This window comes from Bolinopsis microptera, chromosome 11 (assembly GCF_026151205.1).
Source record: "Bolinopsis microptera isolate Bmic1 chromosome 11, MBARI_Bmic_1.0, whole genome shotgun sequence".
In the NCBI taxonomy this organism is placed as follows: Eukaryota; Metazoa; Ctenophora; class Tentaculata; order Lobata; family Bolinopsidae; genus Bolinopsis; species Bolinopsis microptera.
In genome coordinates, this window is record NC_087082.1 from 18,403,189 (window position 1) to 18,415,785 (window position 12,597).

At 38.6% G+C, this 12,597-nt stretch overlaps 1 protein-coding gene and 1 long non-coding RNA gene across 2 annotated transcripts in view; one reads left to right on the forward strand and one right to left on the reverse strand.

Annotated features, from left to right (window-relative positions):
• LOC134823189 (polyunsaturated fatty acid 5-lipoxygenase-like) overlaps positions 1-12,597 on the forward strand; it is a 1,185,970-nt gene that overhangs the window by 849,768 nt on the left and 323,605 nt on the right. The gene's annotated exons all lie outside the window — the stretch shown is intronic.
• On the reverse strand, positions 8,541-11,124 carry LOC134823434 (uncharacterized). The gene is made up of 5 exons (XR_010161296.1): positions 10,690-11,124; positions 10,400-10,458; positions 9,934-10,056; positions 8,901-8,984; positions 8,541-8,777 (listed from the first exon to the last, which is right to left on the reverse strand). It is a non-coding gene; the product is annotated as an uncharacterized LOC134823434 (long non-coding RNA).

Here is a 12,597-nt window from a genome sequence, read left to right on the forward strand (position 1 = left end):
AATGGAACGAATGTCTTGTCAACGCTGAGAGCAGCAGAAACAACGATTTTCTTCACAATCCATTGTTCTCTTTCACCCTCTTAGCTTTCTTTACGCTCACGTTCTTAGTCAAGATCTAGTAATTGCTTTTAAAGTTAAACAGTAATCTGTAGCCACTCCACTAATATTGCCACTTGGGAAATGGGACATCCAGTCTGATTCAAGGCAAACAGTCGAAAACAGTAAAAGTATTCCTTCTGGTTCTCATGATGAATTATTGAAACTTGGATTTTGGAGGTCGACCAAGTGGATCGGTCATATAATTGATGTTTTGGGACAAAGTGAGAGTCTCCACCCGCAGTTTTCCAAACAAATAGTACCTAAAATAGTTGTCGACGTTTCGGCCCACGTCTTTGTTATGGACGAAACGTTACAATTACGTTACATAACTCATTACGTGTAATAGATTTGTAGTGTGTTGTAATTAGAACTAATTAATTAATTGAAATTAATTAGAACACTACAATAACAAATCAATTACATTTACTAGCAGGAACCCGTCTAACCGTATACTGTATATAGGGAATTCAATCACCAGTGTAGGATTTTATTCTGACGAGACTAACGTTCATGAAATAATACAGATCATATAAAATTACTAATTTCATAATCAATTTATGGAATATTTTGTAAATCGGAGTGCGAGATTTTGACTAACTCAATTGTCGGAATTTCGCCTTCCGATTTTTGGGTAACAAATTAAGAATGAACTTCTTGACTAAACCGAAGAGATGCATTACCGTTGAACGTTATTTGTTAGCTGCTACTTTTCACGGAGCAGATACTTTGTGTCACATAATATGTTTTTGCTTCTACTCTACCTGACGATCTCCGTGAACGGTTAGTTTATAGATAATGTTATCAATTGATTTATGACAATTTTTCAAATTAATTAATTAAAAGCTTGCCTAATTATATAAAGTACTCATATTTTTTTGGAATCATAGAACAGACAGATTCGTAAAAAATCTATTAACCGACACAACGAGCTTTTAAAGGATTTTTGACATTTTTGAGTCCTTTGAAGCTTTGAGACCAACTTTTCCAAACTTTTCCACGTGTCTTAAGGTCACTTTACCAAAGCTATAAATAGCTATATTTAGTTGTGAACATCTTAGAAGGCTGCAGATTCATCGAGGGTGTTTATCTTATCAATGAGAAAAACTGTCGTTGCTAAATTTTCACGTCAAATAATCAATAAATTGAACTGTTAGCCTCTGAAATAACCTGTCTCAAACCTGTTATGGCTATGCAGCCTCTCAAATAATCTGCCACGCGTTTCATATACCCCCATTAGGGCCTTGTATGCACGTATTGTGTCCTTGGTGTACCTTGGGTCATGAAACTGACCCAGAGAGATCACTGATCCGATCCAGTTATCAAATCAGTAACGACTTATTGGTGATGTGATCCGTCACACGTCAGTAGAATTTATTGATCTAGAAATGAGCTGAATCTAGGTAACTGTAAGGGTAGAGTTGACCCTTCACATGCAGGTAGCTATGATAAATCACATTTCTTGCACAACTTGGCCTGATTGCGGGGAAAGAAGAGGCACGGTATAAAAAGGTTTTCCTGCACAGAGGATGCACTGTAATTAGCCTTGAAACTCTTACGACTTAACAGTGGATAACGATTTTCAGAATTTCAGTTTCAATCCTTTGATTTAGTAATTCCTGAACCTCAAAATTTTGCTGAGATTTACTGAACATTAGATATGAATTTTGGTGATTTTAATTTCCCCGAAACGTTCATTTTTCAAAGTTTTCTAACAACTAATTTTTGTACCTTTTGTGCAATTTGATCTCGAAACATTTTGTAAGTGAACAATTTTCGAAGTTTTTAAAAAAATTACCTTTCACCTCGTTTTATGCAATTTCGATCACTTTGAGCGACGTGGAAAAATTATGAAATGTTTGTCAGCAAAAAAGACCACCTTGTGGGACTTAGAATATTTTAAAATCCTTTAAAAGCTTGTTGTGTCGGTAAATAGATTTATTTAACCAGCCTGTACTTTCACCGATCTTCCAGTGTACATTGTGCTGTCCTCTACATACTTTCTCAGATCCATATAAAAGTTTAAAGAGATGTTAAAATATTTGCTGTACACGTACTTATAATTTCAGGAATCGCAGGCCTCAACTTTCATCTCATGAAGAACGATGGCTACACCATGCTGTCAACAGAAAGTACTTACGGTCTTCTGATGGTGGATGGAGGGACAGTCTACTACAACGGGATGAGCACTGATACGCTGACCTGGATTTGTCGCATGTTGGGCTACCAGTCATACTACACTCATATGAAAAAATCCTACGGCTGGCAACAGAGCTTGCCTATCAGGTATATATCTCCTGATTGTTCAGGTAGTACAGTTCCTCAGTGTCGATATAGAAAGTACGGAACTGTCTACAATTACGCTCTCTGGATCTGGTGCAGGCCTCGGTCCCAGTACGGAGACTCTTCCCAATTCTACCTCGCGGGCAAAGACAAGCGACACACCCAGAAAGAACACGGTCTACTGATGTACAACGGAGGGACAGTAAGTGGAAAGAAATTCGATACAGCGGAGTTGGTGTGTCGCATCATGGGCTATAATGAAGGTGTAATGAGCTGGAACCTCGGTCGAAAATACATGCCGGGTCAGAAAGACTTACCAATAAGTCTTAGCAGCGTGAATTGTCTAACGAAGGAGAGACCCTTCCCACTATGCACATACGGAACAAATGTCACAAATACCACCCATGATGAAGATGTCTGGTTGTGGTGTGACATGCCAAACACCGACAACCTCGTCTGTCCCCCTGGACAAAAGAAATCCGGCAGCAACAAGTGTTACGAGTGCGGGCACAATACCTACTCCCCCGAACCCAGCACGAACACCTCCTGTCTCCCCTGTCCTTCAAGATCAACCTCCCTCACTGGATCTAACTACTGCTCCTGTGATGAAGACACCTACATGAATTCAGATAATGATGAATGTCTGGAATGCCCCAGTAATTCTACTTCACTGAACGGATCATCATTCTGTTCATGTGTCGCTGGCACATATCTCTACTCTGACTACAGTAGTTGTGTGCTGTGCCCAAAGGGTACAGTCAGTAAGGAGGGTGCAACAGCTCCAAGTGACTGTGTGAGTTGTCCTGCAGGATCAGTACCACTCAACAACGGACAAGTTTGCAGCTGTGAGAGAGGATATGGGTGGGAATGGGGCTTAGACAGGGAGCAGTCCTGCAAATCATGTCCTGCAAACTCTTTCAAAGACAAAAGACAAGGGATCTGTGTTCAATGTCCTGACGAGGCCACCTCCCTACCTCTCTCTGAAGAGTGTCACTGTCCAAGTGGACTATCTTGGGATGGAGAGAGTTGTGTGAACTGCACTTCTCCAGGTAGCAGTAGTGGAGTGTGTAACTGCTCTGCGGGTACATACTGGAGTGAAGACACTAGCCAGTGTGAACCCTGTCCCACAAACCACTTCAGTGGACAGTTCTTCTCCGTCTGCTCAAAGTGCCCTATCTTCACAGTATCTGAGTCTCAATCTTCCGAGTGTTCCTCCTGTCCTAAAGGATACTCCTGGAAAAATCATACTTGTACTGAATGTCCAGAAAACCATGTTGGAAACGGGGCTACTTGCAGTGTTTGTCCAGAAGGAACCTCGCCATCTAAATATAAAACTATCTGCCAAAAGTCTGCTGTTGACATTCTGTCGGTAGTGAGCTTAGTGTTGTGTGTCCTGATTCTCGCCATGGTGATAGGAATCATCCTTTACATCTGGAAGGAAAAAAGAGAAAAAGACTTGAAGGAAGACATACAAATGGTTTACCAGGCTGAGTTCTCAACCACGCATGCGAAAGTTAGAGGGCGGAGATGTATGTGTCCCTCCTGTCCCTGTAGTGAAGTAGCCAAACCTGCTCTCCCGAGAAGACAAGACACCCTACAACAAGATGATATCTATATGAACAACCAGTAATCTTAAAACCCCAACCTCCACTGAAATAGAATAGAGTGATCAAGAATTATCAAACCTTTGATTTTTTTAATTAGGAACAATTATATTAGATTCCGTTTGGGGACATGCGTACGAGTTTAGCAACTCTTGTTTTAGAACTCTTGAATAAACTTGCTTGAAAGTGAATAGACTGATTATCGATATTTAACAGTATGCTTTAAATACTTAATATTTTAGGCGGTTACCTGTTAAAATGTTTAATTTAAGATTAGATTGTAGCAACGCTATTTTTTGTAAAATAAGAAAAAGAGTTATTAATGTTGTATTGGTTGTAATTCCATTTCCAATTTAAGGTTGATGTTGTGTTTGTCAGCATGTCTGCTTAAATTAATTTATTTGATTGTTGGGATTGTTAATCTTTGGCCGTCTCATACTTTCAACAATATCATTTGTAAAGAATTAATAAAATGCAAAATAAAAAAGGTATAAATGCCGTAAAGTGATTTTATTATACGTTGAGATTGATTTTGTGTTACGTAGTTCATTAATAATGAACATTTGACTGATAAATATTTTAAGTTTGAATTTGAATATAGCTATAGTTCAATGATTTTGGTTTGATTTTTTGGGCATGTTCGGGGTATTTGGCTATATTGGGCCTAATTTGGACCCAAAATGGGCGTGGTTGCCTCGTGGCCCGTAGGCACCGTTTGGCAGTTGGGGTCCGGGATCCCCTCAAAAGATTGGTCGCTGGTCTTAGTTTATGGTCAATTGCTACCTCGAAATCAATGTTTTACAAAAGAATACCCATTGGCTCCCTCCCCCCCCCCCCCTCATAATGAATGAAAGAAACTTGGAGACGTTACAATTACGTTACATTATAGCTGCTCAATAAATAAATAAAACAAAGGCGTGGCTCGAAACGTCGACAACTATTTGTTTGGAAAACTGAGTGAGACTCTCACTTTGTCCCAAAACATTACTTATATTTATAATCCGGATCTAGTGCGATTTTTCTGACAGCTCAAGAAAACAGCTCCTTTGACCATCTTACGAAGCTAAAAATTGGTGAGCCGTCGAACGATAAACCTGCGAAGTGATTTTTACCTACAACAATGGCACCTTCTTCGGTACCCTAGCTTCATTAGTCGGAGTCGTTTATCTGTCACGTGATTGCAGCATAGCCAATCCAGGCTAAAAATCCGCTAATCTTCAATCCTGGTGCTTGAAACCCTCAAATAAAGATTCCATCATTATTCTAGACCAAGTCTCTCTATGGCAGTGTTCTGTTAGTGTTGGCATTGTTATCTGGGGACTAATGGACAATTAGTGTTTACCAGCTCTGTTCTCAGATGTTGATAATGGCTACTTACACCAGGGGCCGACAGCTTATCAGTATCACCCAATCTTCTTCACGAGAGATCATTTTTCTGTTATTGTTTTGTGTGGATCAACGAACGCTTGGCACAGCATCAGTGTTTACTGTTTAACTTTAAGAGTTGTTTTGAAATGATCTACGGCTAATGTCGAGCGACACCAGGAAACAGCCTATTACTCATTGTCTCACCTCTGACCTCGTGTGACCCTCATCGTCATTTCATTATCGTAGAGAAATTAGCCACGATACGGCCGCGCGCGCACTGTACGCGCGCGGCGGGCCTGGCCTACAACATGAGGCAAATTACTCAATGATCTTCAGGGAAGCTCTTCGTATGATTTACCTAGTGGGAACCCCGCACTCCGCAGGCTATTTTGTTCATAAACATAAAATATAGAGATTCGGCGCGCGGAATGACAGGCTGAGCGCCGCCCAGTAACGTCACTCCTGCGCGCAGTGTTGTGACCTCCCTTCGTCGTAATTAGCTCGTATTCAGATTGAACAATTTTGAAGTCAAATAAATGTTGTTTCTTTTAGATTTGAATAAACAATAAGGATTTAGTCCGAAAGTAATTTGTCTACTAAATAACATTTTGAAATTATGAACAAAATTGGTAAAAATTTGCCATAGTTGTGACCAAAAAACTACGCGCAGAATTAGATATTTCTTCATAAACGCGTGAACATTTTTGAGTTTAACATTGAATATCTTAGCTCGGTTATTTTAATACTTAATTTTAAAGTATCTATCCGATAACTAAACATTTTATCTTTACGACAGTATAATTTTTTTTTGTATATTTGCTAAATTAAAAAAACAGTAGGAATAGAAACGTCGAAGGTCTTGCGCTTATTTCAGTCACAAAATGTACCCTAATCATAAACTTCATAAAACCCACTGAAAATGATGTCTATAGGCATATTAAGCCCTTACACCTTCCCAAATCATTTAGCAAGGATTCAGAGCCAGCTTTTAAAATTAGCTTTCGAATAACATTGTTAAGACATAAAACTATAAATAAATGAGTGCGTTTTTCTCTTTCGTCTCAACAGTTTCTCTTTCATTTTAACACTATATATTAGTAAAAGCAATCAGCGATCTTTATTCATCATTAAAGGAGTAAAATAATTGGTTCTCGTTAATGTTTAGTGTCTGATTACAGTTTCGGTCCGACCTCCACACCTGAAAAGATATTGGGGGTATTATCAGTTAAGTAAATGGAAAAATCATATTTGCATCATAAAACTATGAAAACATTGAAACTAATGTTTTTGAAGGCTCGCCTATTCGTTTAAGCAATCAAATAGTCAGTGCAAAGAACAGTTGAAGGCACCGGGAATGTTTCAAATAAATCCTCTGTCTACTATCAGACCACACACTCCACTATGCACTTCAATGTATCGTATAACAATGGCAGTTGAAATGTGTTCCCGCCATTTTAAAATCAAAAATGTGCGCAGCATCTTACGGGTTATGCGCCGTGATCAACGGTCACGGCGCAATGGTTATGCGCCGTGACCATTGATCACGGCGCATACACATTGCGTTTAAATTGTCGTATAAATGTCCAGCTTCTCTGTGAAATTTGGTTGACTCGACTAATTTAAAAATTTAATACTCTTTGTTTCATTCTAGTTTAATTGTATTTCTATTATGGTCGGAAAGAATTATAATGTTTTTTTCTTCTACTGGGCCACATTCAGCCTGTCATTCCGCCATATTTTCAACGGCTATGAACACTATCATATGAACACTTATATGAGCCTGGCCCCATGTAAGATGTTTCTTTGTAGTCAGTAGTGTATTACTATTTCGGTTTTATAGTCGCATTTAATTCAGTTAATATTAATGGTTTCTTCACCTCTTCAAAGTTCAATGTAATTGGTTTGGAGGTCATTTGAAATAAGGAGGTAAAATAACTCACATAGCTTCCAGCAAGTTTCACGGATATAGTGATTGAGTTTCTAGTCAACCTAGCCTCTTTGCCTGACTGATTTCTTGTTCGGCAGGGTGACTGCTTAAACGTCAACTTCAACCTCTTCCACTGCATCGAATCGTACTAGTAGAATTTGTACCTGAAATATTACATTTAGTTTAGCGACCTTCACATGCGAGTCAAACTTAGTATTTCTGAAAGTTTCGCCAAATTTCATTGATTTCAGAGGGTGTGGCACGTCACTCTCTCCTTTTAGTTTTAATTATTGTCGCCATAAAATAATTCAAGTGATTCCCAAAAGTTCAAGTTGATTACACAATTTGGCCAAGTTATGACCCATTTAAGGGCTAGCACGACAAAGGGGAACCCCAATTATTAGGGGGTCAGATTATATCACCAATTAGTGCCGTATAATTAATGATGTTATCCATCCAGTTGTTTGACATGTGCCCGGATGAAGGATATGAAAACCCTGCTCAATATATTTAAGAGATATGTGGACTGGTCACGTTTCCAGAATCCAGTTGAAATCCTCCAAGTCAAGAGCCCTGGTTATGAAGAGGGGGGGTAGTAGTAGAATGGTATGAAGAGAACAGTGGAAGTGGAGGCGTCGAAGAAAGTCTGAGTCTAGGGGGAGAGGTGATTCCAAACGTAGCGGAAAAGCCATGGCAGGGTGTATGCCATACACTGAGTAACATCTGCTTATTTAGTCAAACATCTAGTGTGGCCTTGCCCATCGGCAGCCTGTCCGATACTTGGAAGCTGGAGAAATGTCGACTCCATCAGTCCTACCAGCAGTTTTTTGATGACATGATAAGGGCGATTCAACCGCAAGTCAGGTCAGGGAGAGTTTGGAGACCAGACAAGGAACTAGATTGTGCTGAGAGGGACTTAGTCTGTGAAGCGGTGAGAGGAATGGTCCAGCCGTACAGCAGAGCAAGGATTGGTTTTGGAGAATGGAAGAAACCGTGGAAGAAGATGAACGCCCGGGAACAACAAGCTGAGGTCCTTCAGAGAGTTATAAGAAACCTCGAGCATGAAAGGGAAGTTCAATGCGGCTCTCTTGAGATGCAGTCAAGATGGGGACAGTGGAGGGAAGAGGTTATGAAGACGGACATGAGCTGGCACACACTCTTTAAGTATGGTGATTCGCTCACAGGTTTTATGCTCAGTGCGACTTATGGTACTGTGGTCACACCAAATTGATTTTTTTAAATAATCCAAATACAGGCAGCGATTTAGTCAACTTAAGTTTGTCATTTATGTAATTGAACATTAAAAATGTATCCTTCATAGAATTTTGTATTATCTCGAGGGTATAAAATTGTCAATTGAGAAACACGTCATAAATCTAAACAAATAAGTTCATTAAAATAGCTATCAATCAGTAAATGAACGAACCTGTACATCTAGATGATGTAGGTCCACCACTTGTAACTTGTCAGACCGGTTGTTGTACAGCTTCCTGTTCAGCCTGAAAACACATTTCTGTTACCATGACAACGTTACCATTACAAGTTACCCGTGATGGGGAGTGTCATGAGGTTACGTGACTGATAAAGTTAATACACCTCCTCCCCACTAATAGTGCACTAACCTGGAAATGAGGGAGTAGACTCCAAAAAGTGAGGACCAGCGTCATTTCAGTAACTTTTAAAAAAGCCCGGGCCTATTTTAGATCCTGAAATTAGTGCCAGGAGTCTGTTTCGTGGATTATATTGTTGGCTTTAAAGGGATTTAAAAAGTGTAAACAGTATAAGGGTATTTATAAAACACATAATTACTGAACACGTGTCGAGATTAACTTAAAACGTGAAAAATCAATAATCAAGTAATCACACGTTTCCTTGCCCCTTCCCTTGTCTGAAAAGTGAAAACTATCCCCTCCCCTTTCACCGAACGTGTGTCTAATCACGAGCAATTTAAATCAAACACGTAAAAACAAGTAACACATAAATGCGAGTACAGTGGCAGTCAACTACATGAATGGTAGTCAACTGATAGTGCGGAGAAACACGGCACACACGTTAGGCCAGGAATGTTCCGCGCCATATAAGGAATAATTCACTGGGTGTACAAATAAACAATGTGGTTGGGCCGTGAACTGGTGGTATTTTTTACACAACTTGTTTTAGTGGGCTTGTCAAGTCCTGCTCGATTATAGTAGTATAGAAGTGAGGCGGAACACCATAGTATGAAGACACAGGCACTTTTAGAGTCCATTTTAATATCACTTTTCACGCTCAGTGCTTCAGACTTTAAATTAAAACTGGCACTTTCCATTTTAACTTCGGCTAATTGATCCCTTACCAATATAAGATAAGTTGTAAATGTAAGTATGAATTGGGGGTCAAATAAGACAGTAGTTTTTATGTTCTTATGTGACTTTTTAATCTATAATTCCGATCCCGGCCAAAAACTCAAAATTGGCCGGGGCCGGGAATAAACACCTCCCCCGGCGCCGGGAATCCCGGTCGTTCAGTGCATTACAGCACAGTAAACAGAGCCAAAGTTGTTACTTGTCAAATGCTAAAATAGAATCTCTAGAATACAAATAAATTCATTCGATCAACATCGAAAATGACGTCACAACGACGGTAATGTAATGTCAATGACGTCACGAAGCTCACTTGAAGTTTTTGCTGCTGTCTGAGTTTATCAGCTTGTTCACCAGTCTCTGTACTTCTTCAGCGTGCTGATTCAACAGCTCCTGCGGGAGATTCTTCTTGGTCTTTCAGCGCTTTTAGCTTCTCCTGGAATAATCGAGAGGTAATATTGTCTTCTTTCTCTAATAACAAACAAAATAATAAACAAACAAATAAGCAAAGTTTTGTCTGCTTTCAAGCTCAAAAGTAATAGTAACACTAACACGACTCACGAGCCCTTTAAAGCTTGTAATAATGTAAGGCGTGACTGTGTTTTCTATGGACAAAATTATTTCAACCTAATTTCTGCATGACAATGTTTAACCTAATTTCTACATGACTATGATCCAGCTATCAGGAAAATTTAAACATCTAATAATTTAAAATTATATCATTAGAACTAGAAGTTCATTTAAAAGTATCGAAATCTTAGTTCTATTTTTACAGTCACCTTTTTAACTATTGAGTTCAATGATTGCTAACTTTGATTTACTCTTTAACTAAAATTTGCTGAAATTAAAAAGTTGTATGATAAAAAGGTACACAAAATCAAAAACTTAGTCGATTAAACTCGTTTCTAGTCTGCGTCCAAACTTACTTATTATTATTAAAGTTAAACGTTAGAATTTATAAATAATAGTAAAACAGGATTTAATATCTCCCAAAGGATCAACCTCGTGAACTGTAACTTCGATTTAATAAAAGGCTCGAATAAAAGCAAAGAGGTTACTAAGCACTTACCTATTACCCCCATGACATAAGGTTAAAATTCTCCCCTAACGAGATATTGGCGAAAAACTGTCTCGATCACGTGATATGACCGTATAAGGAAGTTAGCCTAATTTCTCTATAGTGTTTCAGTATATGCTTTTGTAAAGGATTTGGTTAGGGTTAGGCCGTTAGGGTTGGGATCTGATTAGAGGGTTATGGTTTCCGGGTTTCGAATAGTTGTTTAGGGCCATCTACAGAACGGGTTGAAGAAGTCACGTGACAGGCGATTGTAGAGTGATTAATCATCATCCACCATAACTGCCATCGTAAACAGTTAATTAATTAGGTATCAACAATCAAGCACAATATATAATACAGCAGGGCTGATTACTGCTGACACATTATAAAGCAACTAAGAGCAGAAATATGGATGATGGAATAACGCGAGGCAACAGTGAACTGGGCGCAATTAAGGCGCGAACAGTGAACGCACGAGGTGTAAAGCTCAAAGTGCTCCTTCATCAATTATGTTCACTCTTAGACGGATTTGACACGCGAAATTGCGCGGCAATTATGCGCGGCGCGTAAAACTTTTGTAAACCTTTCGGACAAGGGTTAAATTATTTTTCTACTGTCAACACAGCCCAAGTTATACATGTTTTAATATCAAAAAATGTCCAATTTTTTTGTATCATTTTTAATTAATTTCTTTTTCAAATCGCTGCCACATCAAAATTATTTTACGAAAGTACATTAAATTTTCACAGAAAGCAAGTTTAATCGTTTTAGAACTATATTAAAAAAGAATTTAATATAAAAATGTTAAAACTTTAAAATTATCAATTGAATAAATTGCCAACGTCCAAATATGTGTAAAATACGACGAAGAGGGGTCACAACACTGCGCGCAGCAGTGAACGTGTGAATCATGATCTACCTAGAAATAGCTTGTAGAAACTGTCTATGGTAATTACCTCTGCAGACACGCCGGGCATATGCTGCAGCTACTCATTTGCTTTGGTGTTGGAGCCCTTCCTTAGTCTAGCTTCCTTGCTATTCCTATTTCCCCCGACAGATGATATTCACTTGAAGTTGAATCGATGCATTTTTGAACGCTGATTCCGAATCACCCCACATGACATAGGGTTTAAATGCTCCCCTGGCTTAAAACTTTCTCGATGACCATATACATATTAGGAAGTTTGCCTAATTTCTCGTTAGGGTTAGGGTTTCAGCATATGCTTTAGTTAGGGATTGGGTTAGGGTTAGGGTTGGGATCAGATTAGAGAGTTAGGGTTTCGAATACTGAATAGCTATTCGTGATTCAGGGCCACCTAGAGAACGTGTTAAAAAAGTCACGTGACAATCGAGTGTAGACAGTAGAGTGATTTATTATTATTATTACATTGTCCTGCGAGGGTGATGTTTTTCAATAATCAATAAAAACTTGAAGGAAAAAAAAGTTATTAATGATGACGCGACGAACAAGTTAAAAAATCAATTTATCAATAATCAAGATGTAAACTCAGATAATCTATGAAAATAATACTTGATATAATAAATTGAATGATATAGTTATACTTTCTTGAGCTCATTTTTTAATGTTTTAAATAAACTATCTTTTCGGCCCTAATTTAAGCTTAAAAGTGATCCCGCCACTCGGGATCATTTTTATCCCGAGTTGGCACATGGCCAATTCCTGCAAGTACTTTTACATTTTTCTACTTTCTATCAATTTTCCATTTATCGTTGTGGAACACAACAAGAAAATTGAGAATAATCTTGTGCGAGGGTAGGGACCCAGATGTCGTTTCTAACCCAAATAAACTTGAAGGAGGCTTCTCATCAGTAGCCGCACCTCCTTACTCGGTTTCTACCTCGTCTATCAATAATTTTGACTAATTTTTTAAATAATAGCATGTAAATTGTAACAATTAT